The sequence below is a fragment of the Narcine bancroftii genome, chromosome 5, assembly GCF_036971445.1.
Source record: "Narcine bancroftii isolate sNarBan1 chromosome 5, sNarBan1.hap1, whole genome shotgun sequence".
NCBI lineage: Eukaryota > Metazoa > Chordata > Chondrichthyes > Torpediniformes > Narcinidae > Narcine > Narcine bancroftii.
In genome coordinates, this window is record NC_091473.1 from 145,967,844 (window position 1) to 145,985,920 (window position 18,077).

The window sequence follows — 18,077 nt, forward strand, 5'->3', positions numbered from 1 at the left end:
ATAGGTCCAACGTGTCCGTGCTGATCAATGCCTACCTAAGCTAGTCCCATTTGCCTCTGGTTGGGGGAGAGAAAGGGAGAGGCGACCCCCATCCATCTTATCTATGCCCCCTCATGATTTCATAAACCTCTCATCCTTCAGTCTCCTTCACTGCAGGAAAAACCATCCTGGCCTGTCCAGTCTCTCCTTGTAATTATCGTCCTCCAATCCAGACAACATGCTGGTGAATCTCCTCTGCACTCTCTCCAGCACAACCACATCCTTCCTGAAGCATGGAGACCAGAACTGCAGATGTGATCTCACCAATATCTCAGACAGTTGTTTTGTCCTATGTCCCTTCACATTCATTTGTCATCCGATTGCATGAGTACAAGCAGACCTCGGTTCTCCAGTCCTCGGTGCAAGATAATGCAAACAGTCAGTGCATTCATACAAAGAAACAATACTAATACATATATAAATATTATAATAAATAAATAGTAGAGTCTTGGAAGGTTTGTATGGACAATTAATTGAGTCATCCAGCCTTCTCAATGCACGTGGGGAAGAAGCTGTTTCTCAGCCTGGTGAGAATGCTGGGTGTGGGCTGGTAGGGGTCCTCAATGATTTTTGTGAGACCTCTTTAGTCAACAATCCCTGTAGATCAATATATTGGGTGGGGGGGGGGTGGGCGGTGAGGGACATTGTATTTATCCTCTCGGCTGTTCTTATGATCCATTTCTTTTCAGCCTCCGTACCCCGCTGTGATGCAGCCGCCCAGGACGCTCTCGATAGAGCTCCTATAGAAGGTTGACATTATGGTGGACAGTAGACTTGCCCACCTGTGCCTTCCTAACAAGTGAGGCAACATTGTGTGTCCAGGATAGGTCACTTCTGAGGAATCAGATGCTATCTACTCCACTTAGGAGCTATTAATGTGTAGTGGAGGGTGGTTGTCCCTAGTTCTCCTGAAGTCCATGATCTTGGATAGTCTTGGATAGTTGTGACACAATGTCCCATCCATTGTTGCCAATGTCATCTACCTTCTTCACCACCTTGTCTACCTGTTGTCATTATAAGGGCACTATGTACTTGTACCCTCAGATCTCCCCATGACTCTGTCAGAAGGGAGGCATTCAGCTAATTGAATATACGCTGGCTCTCAGTACCATCCTTGGTTAATTTTCCCATTAGTCTATTCTTCCCATATTCTCCTCAACTCCAGATTTTCCCAGCCATGGCTCTATCTGAGCCCACTGGGGTAAATTTACAACAAGCTAATTCATCTATCAACCTACTCAATGTTGGCATCTGGGAGGAAACCGGAGCTCCCTGGGGGAAACACACACAATCACAGAGAGAATGTGCAAACTCCACACTGACAGCGTCCGAGGTCAGAATTGAACCTGGGGCACTGGTAACATGAGGCAGCAACTCTCCCTGTGGTTGGTGATGCAGGGCCAAGAACAAATCCCATCCGAGAGGCTGGAGTATTTAAATTCAAGTTTATTGTCATTTGACTCTACACGTATACAAACAAAACAATGTTTCTCTGGTGCATTTACAATTCATAAATCACACACATCTCATAAAACAAAACATTGCCACAATGTTAATAAAATAGAATTCTTAAAAGAAATAGAGAGACCTCAATGGTAACATTATAAAACAATGGACAGTCCAGGCCCTTCAGCCCACAATGTTGTGCTGAAGGATGTCGAAGGTTGGAGGAGTTGTGAATGGCTGAAGGTTATCATAGGTTACAAAAGGATATAGACTGGATGCAGATGGAGTTCCATCTGGATAAGTGTGAGGTGATGCATTTTGGAAGGACAAACCTGGAGGCTGAGTACAGGGTTGATGGTTGGTTACTTAACAGAGTGGAGGAATAGAGGGACCTTGGGGTCCAAATCCATACATCCCTCAAGGTTGATAGGATAGTTAAGAAGGCCTGTGGGATAATGGGCTTCATTAGTCAGGGGATTAAGTTTGAGAGTCAACAGGTCATGTTGCAACTCTACAAACCTCTGGTAAGACCACACTTGGAGTGTTGTGTTTTCTTCAGGTCACCTCATTACAGGAAGGATATGAAAGCTATGGAGAGAGTGCAGAGGAGATTTACCAGGATGTTACCTGGATTGGAAAATATTTTTTCTGAGGCAGAACTAAGAGTTTTCTCTTTGGAGCAAAGAAGGATTAGAGATTTAAAAGGTTCTGAGAGGAATTGATAGGGTAGACAGCCAGTGGCTTTTTCCCAGGGCAGGACTGGCAAACACCGTAGGATATCTGTACAAGATAAGGAGGAACTGCTTTTCCCAGCGGGTGATGAATCTGTGGAATTTGCTGCTCATAGAAGAAGTGGAGGTGACCTCAGTGAAAGTAATTTAAGACAAGGTTGAATAGATTTTTAGAGTAGGGGAATTAAGGGATATGTGGAAAAGGCAGGTAGTTAGAGATGAGTCTACCATCAGATCAGCCATGTTCTGATTGAATGATGAAGAAGGCATGGTGGGCGGATGGCCGACTCCTGCTCCTATTTCTTATGTTCTTGTGTACATAACAACTAAAGAGAGAAAAGTTTAATTGAGACATCAGGGGTATGTTTTTTCACACAGAGAATTGTAGGTCCTTAGAATGTTTTACTCCCATCAATACTGGCAGGGGATTCCATTTATATAAAAATAATGTATTGTTCTTTCCTGTATTTGATCCATCTCGACCTTCGCCCATATTGGAGGTTGATCAATATCAAACAGTCTATTAATAAACTTTAATTCTGCTGCTTGATAATAATTTTGAAAATGTGGTAATTGAAGACCTCTCAAATCATACCTCCATGTCAACTTTTGCATGAGGACTCTAGACAACTTACCTTTCCAGAGAAACAAACAAACTACTTTATTTAATTCCTTAAAAAAACTTTCCCAATATAGCACTTGGAATAGATTGAAACAAATACTGAACACGAGGATATATATTCATTTTAATACAATTTACCTGTCCAATCAATGTTAATGGTAATTCCTTCCATCTTTTTAAATCAAACTTGATCATATTTAGTAATGGTACATAATTTAAGCTGTATAGATTTTGATATTTTTATCCACTATTACGCCCAAATACTTAATTTTATTTGCTCATTTAAACTTTGTAAATTGTTTACAATCTGAATAATCTCCATCTGATATTGGTAATATCTCACTTTTATCCCAATATATCCTGACATTACACCATATCATTTCAACAAATTTGTAACAGTTCTAAAGAATTCTTAACCTAAGACAAATATATCAACACATCATCTGCAAACAGATTGATCTTATGCTCTTGCCCACCAATTGTAATTCCTTTAATATTCATTTCTCGACTAATTGCTTGGGCCAAAGGTTCTATAACTAATGCAAATAAGGCTGGTGACAATGGACAACCCTGTCTAGTTGATCTAAACAAATTAAATACCGGTGAAATCTGCCCATTTGTCAACACCCGAGAAGAAGGATTAGTATATAATGCCTGAACCTAACCAGTAAAGAGTGGTCCAAATTTATATCTTTCTAACACCTTAAATAAAAAAAATTCCACTCTACACGGTCGAAAGCCTTTTCTGCATCTAGCACTAATATCATTGGTTGGTTGAGTTGTTGTCTTGATGCATTAATTATTGTAATTCATTTAGTCATATTATCAGCTGCATACCTATTCTTGATAAATCCTGCTTGATCCACGTGTACTAATTTCAGTAAAAAATTAGCCAATTTGTTTGCTAAAACCTTTGCTTCAATTTTGTAATTTATATTTAATAAAGATATTGGTCTGTGAAATGCTACTTTTAATGGATATCTGTCTTTCTTTGGTAAAACTGTTATTAATGCCCTCGAAAACGACTCTGGAAATAAACCTGTATCAGTGGCTTGAATATTAAAGGTATCAGTATATACCGGAAGTAACAAGTCATAAAATTCTTTATAAAATTCCATTGTAAATCCATCTTCTCCAGGTGATTTTCCACTTTGCATAGATTGTAACGCCTCCTTACATTCCAAATCAGTAAATGAGCTATCCAATGTCTTACTATCCTCTTCCTCTAACAAAGGTCAATTTAAATTCAACAAAACAAAATCAATCTGCTCCATATCAGAAGTCCCTTCAGACTAATATAAATCCCGATTAAAATGTTCGAAATTCATCATTAATATCCTGTGGTTTATGTTATCTCTGAATTTCTCCTAACTGCAATAATCGTTCTGCCAAGCTAAAACCTTATGTGCTCTCTCAACTCATAATAGCACTGTTTTGAACGTTGAATCATTTTTTCATAATTGTAGATATGCATTGTATTATAATGAAGCTTCAATTTGGACAACTGTATTTTATTATCCTCAGTTGAATTTTTCTGAAATGTCTTCTCTAATGTTGCAATTTCTTTCTCTAAGTCCTGAATTTCTGCTTTATATCGTTTCTTCACTTTTGCTAATAATGAGATCTTGTAAATATGCTTTTAAAGTGTCCCATAACGTAAACTTACTTTGAACTGATCCCTCATTTGTTTCTAAAAAAAAGCCTAATCAAATCTCTTATAATTATAATAAATTCAGGTTTTTTTTTAAACAACATTTCATTAAATCGGCAACGATAAGTAGTTTCCGCCATCTCAGCTACATTACGTGAAATTAACAATAATGAGTGATCTGACAGAATCCTACTCTTATACTCAGCCTGTCCAATTCGGCCCTGCAAATGTGCTGATACCAAAAAAAAGTCTATTCTTGAAAACGAATCATGACATGCAGAATAAAACAAAAAAAATCCTTTTCGGTCAGATTCCTCCGTCGCCATATTCCCACTAAATTTAAATCCCCTATCAACTCGGTTATTTTTTTCACCATTTTGGTTTTTTTCACAACTTTTGGACATTTATCTAACAATGGATCCAAACAACAAGCTTCTGAAAGCTTCAGTTTCATCCTCAAATTATGGTCCCCTCCAACCATAATATTCTTATTTGATTGATTCAAATACAAAAATGCATCAGTAACAAACGAATCATCTTCATTCGGTGCATACAAATTCATCAAAGTCCAAGCCTCTGCAAATAGTTTACAATTAACCTTCAAAACCCTCCCTGCATTAGCAGAAAAAGATTCTAAAATAAAAGGAACCTTTTTATGTATCAAAATTGCTACTCTTTGAGCCTTGGAGTTAAAGAAAGATGCTATCACAAGTCTGACCCAATCCTGTTTCAGCTTCAAATGTTCTTTCTCAGTCAGATGAGTCTCTTGTAAAAATGTTTGATATAATCCAGCAGGTTTCTTTTTTATCGGATGATTAATCCCTTTAGCAGTAAATGAGGCGAAATTCAATTTATTCCCTTCCGAATGGCACTCGACACAAATAACAAGATATAAGCTCCTAAAAAACCTCTTAAACTATCAATATAGAAAATAAAATAATAAAAAAACCCTAAATAAAAAAGGCTAAGAAAAAAACCACCTAAGTGGGACCCCTCCCTCTATTATCCGGGTGTGGTCAAAACCACTGGTGGCAGACAACTTCAGAAGCTGAAGAGTCATTCGCCCCCCCCCCCCCCCAGCCAATAGTCCAATAATGAAAAAAAATAGTTTCCATGTTCAGCCCCCATTGGACCGGCATCTTGACCATCATCTCCAATCTCAATCAGTTTCTGCTCCTCCTTCCATTTCCATTCCCATTCTTCTTTGGGGATCCCTGTGATTTTGGCTATTTCTGCAACTCAGAACTATATGGATTCTTCTTTTCTTCTTCTTCTTTGGCTTGGCTTCGCGGACGAAGATTTATGGAGGGGTAATGTCCACGTCTGCTGCAGGCTCGTTGGTGACTGACAAGTCCGATGCGGGACAGGCAGGCACGGTTGCAGCGGTTGCAAGGGAAAATTGGTTGGTTGGGGTTGGGTGTTGGGTTTTTCCTCCTTTGTCTTTTGTCAGTGAGGTGGGCTCTGCGGTCTTCTTCAAAGGAGGTTGGTGCCCGCCGAACTGCGAGGCGCCAAGATGCACGATTGGAGGCGAGATCAGCCCACTGGCGGTGGTCAATGTGGATTATTTGGTAGAGAATTAGCAAACGTCAAAGCTTCAGTTTCATCCTCAAAAAACTGAGCCTGAAAATTATCGTAAAACATTTTCAGTACAGCTGGATATCTGAAAGCAAATCTATATCCCTTCTTCCATAACACCACCTTCACTGGATTAAGTTCCTTGCATCTCCTTATAACATCCTGACTCAAATCGGCATAGAAAAGCACTCTATAACCCTGGACCACCAAAGGTCCCTGATTTTGGTGAGCTTTCTGCACTGCCAAACATAGTCATTTCACGATCTTGGTATCTTAAACTTCGAATAAGGACCGCTCGCTGAGGTTGATCAGGGAAAGTTTTTCGCTGCACTCTATCTAATTCTAACCCTTCCGCAAACGCGTCTGTTTCCAACATCTCAGGAATCCATTTCCGAAAAATCCACCAGATCCGTTCCTTCCAAATCCTCCGGCAGTACTACTATCTTAACGTTATTACGTCGGCTCTGATTCTCCAATGAATCAGTTTTCTTCAAAGATTCTCACTTTTGCACATCGCAGCCCATGATCCAATGTTCCATCTAGTCCATCCTATCCGTGTATCTTTCCACCTTATCATTGCAGTCACAAAACGCCCGCTTAATTTAAAAAAAAATTTGTCCTGAATCGTATCTACCGCTCGCAAACATTTGGTTACGTCTTTTTTAATTGTGGACACTTCTTCATAAACATTGGCCTTTTCCCTCTCAATTCAGTTGATTGAGACTTAATGTCCCTAAATCCCTGGGAAACTCATTGAGCCAGATTATCCATCCTGCACATGAACTCTTCAGACAAAGATACTGTAGTATCCCCTTCCACAGTTAGAGTTTTAAAAGTCTGTAGGGAGGAGATTTCAACCTCTGAGGCCTACTTTCTATGATTCTTGCAGCCTGCAGTATTGCTGCTTCTTCTTCCTCAGTAGTTATGGGCAGTTCTTCCTTCCTCTTCTTCTGTGTCCACTTGACTGCGGGTCTGAACCCCCCCCCCGCCCCCCCAAACCAAGCCGACATCGCCGGCGCGGTGGAGGCTGGCCATTCCCGCAGCCTGGGCCCGGTCGGGAGTAGTGCATGTGTGCGGTGAGCTGCGCATGCCTAGTTCAGTCAAGGCCCGGAGTCGGAAATGCTCCGACCCTGCGTCAGCGGTTGGCACGCCACCAGCTGCACTAACGCGCGCTCGGTCGCGTTTGCGGATGGAGCGCTCGACCCCATGCTCCCCAACCTCCTTGGGCGCGTGTCTAGTGCTGCGATTTCGCCCCCCACTCTGAAACAGGGCTCACCGTGCCGGCGTCATCTTGCTTTGTTAAATGCAAGGAGGGCGCTGGTGTAACAGAGATCTTGGCCTGGATGGTCCTCTGCGTCTTCAGAGCTTCCGAAATCAAGACCCGTGGATCCTTCTGGAAGGTAGGCCTCAGTTCTTCTGCATTTTCAGCCCTTTTAAATTGTGTTCTCTTTTCAGGTTGAGCTTTCAATCTCCTCATTGTTGCTATGGTTGACACTGGAACTTGTTCAGAAAAAGTTTTAAATCTTTTAAAACTCTAATTTTTGGGCATTAATTATTCATCTGGGGAGAGGTGGTTTTACACATCCTCTTTTTACGTCATCTCACCACGCCCCTCCCCCCCCCCCCCCCCGTCAATCTCTTTCCTGTAGTTATTTGAGACCTGACCCACTTTTGTGGTGAAATTGGTAAATTGGAAGATGCAGTTGGAACTGTATTTAGCGATTGGTGTGGAAGGGATATTGTATGGGGAGTGTGTGCACATTTTTGTGGAGCACCTGTGTTGAGAGTGAGGACGGAGAAGATGTTACTCATCTGCATGGTTAGTGTAACATTTCGCACACTATTGCAGCGCCAGCCACTCGGGCTTGAATCCACTACTGTCTATAAGGAATTTATACATTCTTTCTTTGGCTAAGTGTGTTTTCACTGGGTGCTCGGTTTCCTCCATGTTCCAATGACTCATGGGGTTAGTCGGTTAATTGGTCATACCATTGTATTTGGGTGGATTGGGATCGCGGGCTGCAAGGGCCTGCTCCTGTGCTGTATCTCGAAGTTAAAAATAAGAAAACAATACATTTTCACTGATTACAATCTGATAGAAGAAAGTCAGGTATCCAGTTATAGAGGGGCCACCGCGGCCTAGATTCTGGCGTTTGGGAAGGAGTTTGCTGGACACTGTGCTTTCAAAAGTGGAGATGTCTGTGGTGCACAATGTAAAATCCCATCAAAATATTGTGAAAAATAGTATTGTTTTTTAAAAAAAAGATTTGACATTATAATCTTTGGGGAAAAAAATTGATAACAGCAGAAAGAGCTGGAAATACTCAGTAGGCCCAGGTAGCATCCATGGAGAGAGAAACTCTTGGGGTCAATTACCTTTCAGTTAGCCAGTCTGAAAATTTGATCCTGTTCCTCTCTATTTGCTGAGTATTTCCAGAACATTTCACTTTAATTTCAGATTTCCAGTATCTTCAGTGATATTTTTGGATTTTTAAATAAAAATTGATGTTTGTGATCAAGACATCAGAAAGCTAACTCAAACTATGACTCCAGCCCAACATTATGGGCGATTATTAATAACCTTCTGAGCTCGTCAGGTGAGGCTTTCATTTGTATTAAGCCTTTAAAAGGGAAGAGTGGCGGTCGGTGACCAGTGGCGTTCCACAGGGATCTGTATACCTGCTCTTGGAAATTCTTATAAATGACCTGGACAAAGAAGTAGAGGGATGGGTCAGTAAGTTTGGGAATGTCACAAGGGTTGGAGGCATTGTGGATATTGTTGAAGGTTGTTGTAGGATACAGGCATGATGCAGCGTTGGATGGAAAAGTGGCATGTGGCGTTCAATCCAGAGAAGTGTGAAGTGATGCATTTTGGAAGGACAAACTTGAAGGCAGAGTACATGGATAATGTTAGGAAACTTAACAGTGTGGAACAACCTTGGTGTCCAAATCCATAGATTTCTCAAGTGTTTAGGGTAGTTAAGAAGGCTTGTGGTATGCTGGCCTTCATTAGTTGGGGGATTGAGTTGAAGAATTCTGAGGTAATGTTGCAGCTGTATAAAACTCTGGTGAGACCCCACTTTGAGTATTGTGTTCAGTTCTGGTCGCCTCATTACAGGAAGGATGTTGAAGCTTTGGAGAGGGTGCAGAGGAGATTTACCAGGATGATGTCTGGATTGGAGAACGTGTCTGATGAGGCAAGGTTAGCAGAGGTTGGGCTTGTAGGCAGGCCGCTACAGGCTTTTCTTTTTGGAGTGAAGAAGGACGAGAAGTGACTTGAAATTATGAGAGGCAGAGATAGGGTGGATAGACTACTTTTTAAACCTGGGGCGACAGTAGCAAATATATCAGAGGGCATCTGTACAAGGTGAGGGGTGGAAGATTTGGGGGAGACGTCAGGGGTAAGTTTTTTTAAACACAGAGTAGTGGGTGCCTGGAATGCATTGACGGGATGGTGGTGGAGGTTGGCACATGGGTGCAAGAAAAATAAAGGACTATGGGAGTTGGGGAAAGATTAGATTGTTGAGTAGGTTTCTATAGGTTGGCACAACATTGAGAGCTGGATGCCCTGTACTGTGTTGACCCATGCAGGAGCTTGTGAACTACAGGATCCTGTACCTCACATTGGAGTGGCATCTGGAGTGCTCAGCAATGACAGGTCTGCCCCAACATGCAGGTCTGCCCAGGTGTGCAGCGTATCGCTGGGTCTTCATTGGTGGGTCCAGATCCTGAAATCCCAATGGTTTGGTAGGAGGACTCCACCAGTCTGACTGCAGTACTTCAGTAAATGCCTGCCTCACCAATGACTCTCAGATAAATGAATAAAACAAGTATTTTAAGCTCAAAGTTACTTCATTCACTGTTTTATTTTGAGGAAGAAATTACCTGTTTTTATTGAGGTAGTTTGTCTTTATTCTGCTCTTTAGACAGATGTGTGAATAAATTGACTTTGCCAATAAACTGTAGCCCATTCACTGTTGCGGTGTTGCCAATGTGTAGAGTTGCCTCTGTTAACAGTCTCTCTCAGAGGAAATAATTTCTTTATTGTGATAGTACAGATCTATCACCAATGTATATAGTTACAGTATCTAGACTGTGCTTACAGCGATTGGCTGAGAGCTAAGCCACGCCTACTGTCTGGGCCTTAAAGGGTTGTGTCCCTAGCCAGGTCGGATCATTCCAGACTGGTCGTCCACCTGTGAAGAGCTCCTGTCTTTTGCTAATAAAAGCCTTGGTTTGGATCAACAAGTCTTTGATTCTTTCGACGAGCTCTACAATAACTCTCTCAGAGGAAATAATTTCTTTATTAATACCCTTCCATGCCTCTAAAAGTCAATGTTTGATTGTTTCTTGCCTTCTCTGATGTAAAGAATGCAATCAGGTCAATTTTAATGTCATCTGATTGTACAAGTACAACTTTGATGAAACATTCCCCAGTCCTTGGTGCAAAAACAAGCAAACACACAACCAGACACTTGTAGACAAACAATACATATACAGGACAAGCATTCATATATGCAAATAAATAAATCATTTCATGAATATGAGAGTCTCGGAGGGTCAGGGTGAGCCGTTCCTTTGGTCGTTCATCATTCTTACTGCCTGTGGGAAGAAGATGTTCCTCAGCCCGGTCGGTGGTGCTGGCTCTGATCCTCCTGTATCTCTTCCCCGACAGGAGGAGCTGGAAGATGCTGTGAACAGTGGTTGGGAATCTCACTGATATTTGCGAGGCCTCTTTGGACAACAATCTTGATAAATCCCTTTGTTGGGGGTGGGGGGGGGGGAGGTATGGAGTCCTCAGTTAACAATTGCACCAAAATTGAACTCCCCACCCTGCTTCCTCCCACTGCCCCCACATCCTTGATAAATGTCCTCAATGTTTCATGGGATTGATGTCCTTCCAAGAGTGCATTGCCTAGATTTACAAACATTCCTCCGGCTGAGGTCATGCTAGATATTTATTAAGGTTTAGCAAGACTTGTTTGCTTTATCACTTAATGTTGTGTTTACAAAGAAAATTGTTTTATTTATTTACCTGTTTCCTTTGAGGCAGAAACCATAGGAGTCTACACCCTCTCAAAATACCACCAGTGATGCTAAGAGTTTACTGTCATATCCATAGTCCAATGCACTGACATTCCTACTTGGTCCAGCAATGCAGAAACACAAGAACACCAGCTACAGTAGTAGAAATTAAATTATTACAATATGCCAAGGCAGAGCAAGAGATGAGAGATATGATTGTAGAGATAAATATTTATAGTTGAGGTATTAAAGTTTTTTCAGTGGTCCCAGACTAGTTGATAATTAGGTCTAGGGTTGCACGGGGAGGTTTTGTGGGTCTGGACCCCTCCCCCAGCCGGCACCGTCTGAGATTTTCTGCTTCTGGTTTATTCTGCTTATTCCTTGAATAAGGGCTCAGGACTGAAACGTCGATGATATATCTTTGCTTTTTATGGATGCTGAAAGACCTGGTGAGATCCTCCAGCATTTCGATGTGTTTTTACTACAATCACACCACCTGCAGACTTTTGTGTTTCACTTGATTCAGGACCCTCTCCATGTGTTTTGACACAAAGTGTATCATTTGAGTCATTCACATTTGTGTCTGTGTATTTAAGTAGATAAGTCTCCGGGACCAGATGAGGTGCACCCACGGGTTCTGAAGGAGGTGGCCTTGGAGATTGTAGAGGCATTGGAATTGGTTTTCCAGAAATCAATAGACTCAGGCATGGTTCCCAAGGAATGGAAGATAGTAAATGTAGTTCCGCTGTTTAAGAAAAGAGGAAGGCAGAAAGAAGAAAATTATAGGCCTATTATTCTGACTTTGGAAGTTGGAAAGATATTGGAGTCGATCCTCAAGGACAAGGTTATGGAATACTTCGAGGTGTATAAGGGTGACATGATAGGTCCAAGCCAGCATAAGTTCATGAAGGGAAGATCCTCCCTGACCAACCTACTGGAATTTTTTGAGGAAATCTCAAGTAGGATGGACAAGGGAGAGGCTGTGGATGTTGTGGATTTGGATTTTCAAAAGCCTTCGATAAGGTGCCGCATAAGAGGCTGCTTAATGAGATGAGAGCCCATGGAACTACAGGACAGATATTAGACTGGGTGGAGCATTGGCTGATAGACAGGAAGCAAAGGATGGGAATAAAAGGATCCTGTTCTGGTGGGTTGCCGGTTACTAGTGGTGTTCCGCAGGGGTCAGTGTTAGGTCCGCTTCTTCGTACAATATTTATCGATGATTTAGATTGTGGATTAAATCGTTTTCATGCCAAAGTTTGCAGATGACACAAAGATAGGTAGAGTACGAAGTGTAGAAGAAATCGAAAGCTTGCAGAGAGACTTCGTGAGGTGAGGAGAATGGGCGAAGAAATGGCAGATGAGATATAATGCTTAGAAATGTACGGTTGTGCATTTTGGTCGAGGAAATAAACGGTCAGATTATTTTTTGAATGGGGAGAAATTTCAAACCTCTGAAGTACAAAGGGACTTGGGGAGTCCTCGTGCAGGATGACCTGAAAGTTGACTGCCAGGTTGGATCAGCGGTAAAGAAGGCGAATGCTACGTTGGCATTCGTTTCAAAGGGGATTGTGTATAAGAGTAAAGAGGTGTTGATTCGACTCTATGGGGCACTGGTGAGACCTCATTTGGAGTATCTGTGTGTGGTTTTGGGCCCCATATCTTAGAAAAGATGTAACAAGGTTGGAGAAGGTACAGAGGAGTTTACCAGAATTATTCCGGGAATGAGAAGGATAACATATGAGGAAAGCTTAGTGGCTCTTGGACTCTATTCATTAGAATATAGAAGAATGGGAGGGGATCTCATAGAAACATTTTGAATAATGAATGGATTGGACAGAGTGGATATAAATAAAATGTTTCCCCCGTTGGGTGATTCCAGGACAAGAAGGCACCATCTTAGAATGAAAAGGTATCAATTTACAACAGAGACAAGGAGAAATTTCTTTAGCAAGAGGGTCGTGGATTTGAGGAATTTGTTGTCTCATGCAGCTGTGGAGACAGGATTTTTGGGGGAATTTAAAGGGGAAATTGATAGGTAAATAATTAGTCAGGGGATCAATGGATATGGGGACAAGGCCAGAACTTGGGAATAGACGCGAGAACAGTTTAGCTCAGGGAGGTTTCATGGAGCAGACTCAATGGGCCAAATGGCCTGGTTTTGTTCCTTCTTGTGATCTGGGTCTCATGACTGTTGTGCCCAAGAATTGCCAAGTTTTGTAAATATTTGTAAATATTTAAATATTATTTTCAAGTTAAAAACTCGATACTGCCACACTCGAAAGACCAGTGGTTTTCAAACTGTCCCTCTAAGCTCAAATTCCACTTTAAGTAATCCCTATGTCATCGGAGCTCTGTGATTAGTAAGGGGTTGCTGAAGGTGGGATGTGAGTGGGAAAGGAGGTTGAGAATCACTGTAGACCCAATTGTTACTGAAATCTGCTGCTTGAGAAAAATGGTCACTGGCCCATTTCAAATAACCATATACAGCACAGAACAGGCCAGTTTGGCCCTTCTAGTCCATGCCGGAACAAATCCCCACCCTCCTCGTCTCACTGACCAGCACCTGGTCCATACCCCTCCAATCCTCTCTCCTCCATGTAATTATCCAGTCTTTCCTTAAATGTAAATAATGTCCTTGCTTCAACCACCTCTGCCGGAAGCTTATTTCACATCTCAACCACCCTTTGCGTGAAGAAATTTCCCCTCATGTTCCCCTTATAATTTTCCCCCGTCAATCTCAAACCATGGCCTCTGGTTTGAATCTCCCCCTGAAACCGAGCACATAACGAGTCAACGAGGGATGATTAAAACATTGGTTTTCAAACTTATTCTTACCAATTTCAAAGAAGGTATAAAACAATCTTTATAAAATTTAACTCCAATGGTGTATAAATATTTTCTTTGGCTTGGCTGCGCGGATGAAGAATTATGGAGGGGGTAAAATGTCCACGTCAGCTGCAGGCTCGTTGGTGGCTGACAAGTCCGATGCGGGACAGGCAGACAAGGTTGCAGCGGTTGCAGGGGAAAATTGGTTGGTTGGGGTTGGGTGTTGGGTTTTTCCTCCTTTGCCTTTTGTCAGTGAGGTGGGCTCTACGGTCTTCTTCAAAGGAGGTTGCTGCCCGCCGAACTGTGAGGCGCCAAGATGCACGGTTTGAGGCGATATCAGCCCACTGGCGGTGGTCAATGTGGCAGGCACCAAGAGATTTCTTTAGGCAGTCCTTGTACCTCTTCTTTGGTGCACCTCTGTCTCGGTGGCCAGTGGAGAGCTCGCCATATAACACAATCTTGGGAAGGCGATGGTCCTCCATTCTGGAGACGTGACCCACCCAGCGCAGCTGGATCTTCAGCAGCGTGGACTCGATGCTGTCGGCCTCTGCCATCTCGAGTACTTCGATGTTAGGGATGAAGTCGCTCCAATGAATGTTGAGGAAGGAGCGGAGACAACGCTGGTGGAAGCGTTCTAGGAGCCGTAGGTGATGCCGATAGAGGACCCATGATTCGGAGCCGAACAGGAGTGTGGGTATGACAACGGCTCTGTATATGCTTATCTTTGTGAGGTTTGTGAAGTTGTTTTTCCAAATTCTTTTGTGTAGTCTTCCAAAGGCGCTATTTGCCTTGACGAGTCTGTTGTCTATCTCGTTGTATAAATATAACCATATAACAATTACAGAACAGAAGCAGGCCAACTTGGCTCTTCTAGTCCATGCTGAACACTTTCTTCCACCTAACCCCACTGACCTACGTTCAGCCTGAACCCCTCCATTCCTTTCCCATCCTTCTCCTTAAATGCTAAATATTGAGCTTGGCTCCGCCACTTCGTCTGGAAGGTCGTTCCGCACACCCACCACTCTCTGAGTAAAGGAGTTCACCTCCCCTAAACTTTTTCCCCCCTAACTCTCAACTTGTGTCCTCTCATTTGTATCTCTCCCCCCTCCCCGCCCACCCCACCAAAGGAAAAAGCCTCTCCACGTCAATTCTATCGCGAGGGAAAGAGCTGAACCATATGATGATGAAAACCAGCGTGAAGCTGTAAAATTCTGTTATGAATACCTTGCAACCCCTGCATGGTTCTGACAAGGGGCATTGATATTAATAACACGGTGATAAAATGTATTGGTGGATCTGGCTTGTTTAAAAAGAGACAAATCACTGGATTAAAATCTATTCGAGGATCTTGAATACACAATAGCCTAGACTGATTTAATGTTTTCAAGTACTGTTTAGGAAAGACAAGACGGCTGGAACACTAGGAGGGTGATGATGTGGTGTTGGCCTTCTAATAAAAGGTGATATAGTCTAAAGTTGTGGGGCAAATGGTTGGAAAGACAGCATAAATCAGGCATAGGGCAGTCAGCCCAGATTTATTAAACAATGTGTCTGGCTGATAGAGTTTTGAGGAGTGCTGATGAGGCTGTTGTTTTAATAAAGTATAAATGGATTTTAGAAAGTCACTTGATCCAAGTTCCTCAAAGCAGTTTGCTCAAAAGCTGCCATGAAATAGATCGAAGGGAATGTGGCAGGATGGATTTATAAACTGACTTGGTAGCAGAAGGCAAAGGGGATTAAGAGAACAGCAGTCAGATAACCGTCATGACTCGGCGTGGGGGGTGCAGAGTGAGGGAGGGAGCCGGGCTCGGATCAGAAGGAGCGAAGAACGTGCAGAGCGGGAGGGCCGAGGGTACTGCCGGACTGGAAAGAACTTTGCCCTGCTCCCCCTCCCCTATCTACGCCGCTGCAGAGGACTGGCTTGAGAAGGAGAAGCAGAGGAGTTCACCCACAGGAATGTGGCAACGGTGGCGGACCAATGAGGGGCTCTGAAGAACAGGCAGGTGGTGGGCTGTTGGCAGCTCAAGACGAGGAACCCATTGCGGGCTGTGGGCTGCTGCGGTGACTGCGGTCAAGGGATTTACACCGGTCTGGAGACTGGCTGAAGGGGTACCAGGTATCGGAACTGGGATGCGGGAGAGACCAAGGGCACTGAATAGTTCCTGATCATGTTGGAGGTTTGGATTTGGAATTCAGGCTGATGATGGTTTGGAATTAACTCTGTGGCTGCAGGGAATGCGGGAGCGCTGGAGGCGAATAGGGCACTGAGGTCACATGATCTGTCATGATTGCATTGAATCGTGGGGCAGGCTCGAAGGGCTGAATGGCCTCCACCTGCTCTGATATTCAATGATTCTGTGAACACTTGCTGCCACTGTCCCAGGACCTCATGCTGTCCACATCTGACCTGACGACAAGTAAAGCAATCTCAAGCGTGCTGCCATTGTTTGAAGGCGAGGGTTGTGAGTTTGTGGAACTTACTGCCACAAGCTTGTTGAAGCGAAGTTATTGGATGTATTTAAGGCAGAGATTGACATGTATTTGATTAGTCAGGGCATCAAGGATTACAGGAAGAAAGTTGGCAACTGGATCAATTCATGATTAGAATTACAGAGCAGACCTGATGGGCTGATTGGCCTACTTCTGCTCTGACAGCTTGAGATAATCTGAACTAGGATTCTAGAGGGTGCTAAGGGCAAGAAGTACTCCAAGAGTCTCAGATGCCAAAGGCTTCCTGATCGTGCTGGAGATTTGGGGTCTGTGCGGCTGCAGAGGCTGTGGGATCGCTGGAGGCGAATCCATGGACACTCGGTAGCTGCTTTCAGGTGGCCAGAATACCCTGATGTAAAGCCACCTATTCTACCCGAATGCAGCTGTCGGGAGGCCACCTGAAAGTGGAAAACTCGGCCCTGAGGAGTACCTACCCAACCCTCTTCAGGGAGGTATATTCTCCGCTTCCGAGCAGTCCCTCTGAGGCACCTGAAAGCAGCAGTGGCTGCTAGGGGGTGGGCTGATGATGTCATGGTGACGTCGTCAGCCTGAGACGCTTTGGCGCGATTTTTGTAAATGGGGAGAATGTGCAGGCTCGGCATTCACCAGTACAGTCACATTTTTCAGTACACTAGAGGCATTTCTCTTCTCTGCTCCGGGCCCGCCATGATACTGTGTTCCTCTCTGCTTCAGCCTCAATGCGCTGCAAATGACATCATGACAGCGGGTGGGACTACAGCCACAGTTGGCAGGAGCCGGCGTTCGCTCCGAAGCGCCTCTCGTGCAGCCAGCCCTTTCAGGTGCCAGAACAGGGTCTTCAGCGCTGCCACCTGAACGTCGATTCAAACACACCCGCAGCTGCTTTTGCAGGCATATTCTCGGAGCGATTGCACCTGAAAGCGGCTTGGTGACTCTGAAGGGACTCTATTTTACTGTAGGGGCACTGAGCAACACTAATGGTGACTCTTTGTCTGCCTTACGGCAAGCAGAAGCCAGTTTGCTGTAATATTACATGTTCTGCACTGTTACTTGACAATGAACGGATCTGGAATCTTGAATTCATCAAACCTGGAGGAGTTTAGTGCAACAGTCATGGGCCTGAACTGTCTTGATCCAAACCTGCCACACGTACTTGGATTCAATTGGGCTCCCTCGGGGGCTCGGGGCTCGCCCCTGAAGATGACATCATGATGTCTGGCCAACATCCTGGTGTGTTGGGTTAGGGCCACTGTGATTACTTATTTTGTTCATAATGTGAATGATGTCACAAGAATATTATTGGTCAGGAGAGGCCTTTGTTACTGTAGATGGCAGGATTGTGGCATGTGTATCGGGGCAGTTCTTGGCAGAACATGCCTGGGCTTTGCTCGCTGAGTGAAGTCACCATTGTTGTTACAGCAAGTTCCTTAATCCAGTGTGGAAGGAATATTTGGGTCTCTCTGAAGGGGTGTAAGTTTTCGATTATAATTCTTTCCTGTGTAAATGTAATATCCACCGTTTTTGTATCAATGGCTGGGGGGGGGGTGGTCGTTGGTAGGGAAGGAGGAGGGAAGAAGGGGCAGGACGAGGAGCACAGGCTGACTGGTGAGAGGCAATAGGTGGATACAGGTGGGAGGGTAGAAGGGAGAAGCTGAGAAATGGCAGGAGTAAAGGGGAGAGGGGAGCTGGA

The 18,077-nt window shown here is 43.7% G+C and overlaps 1 protein-coding gene across 5 annotated transcripts in view; it reads left to right on the forward strand.

Annotated features, from left to right (window-relative positions):
• The window catches only part of ttll7 (tubulin tyrosine ligase-like family, member 7), a 272,031-nt gene that overhangs the window by 25,216 nt on the left and 228,738 nt on the right, over positions 1-18,077 (forward strand). For 4 of the 5 annotated variants that reach the window (XM_069939355.1, XM_069939350.1, XM_069939353.1 and 1 more), the window contains exon 1: positions 17,726-17,857. The exons of the other annotated variant lie outside the window; for it this stretch is intronic. The gene's annotated coding sequence lies outside the window, so the exon portion shown is untranslated. Of the gene's footprint in view, positions 1-17,725; positions 17,858-18,077 lie in introns of those variants that run through there. 5 annotated transcript variants of the gene reach the window in all.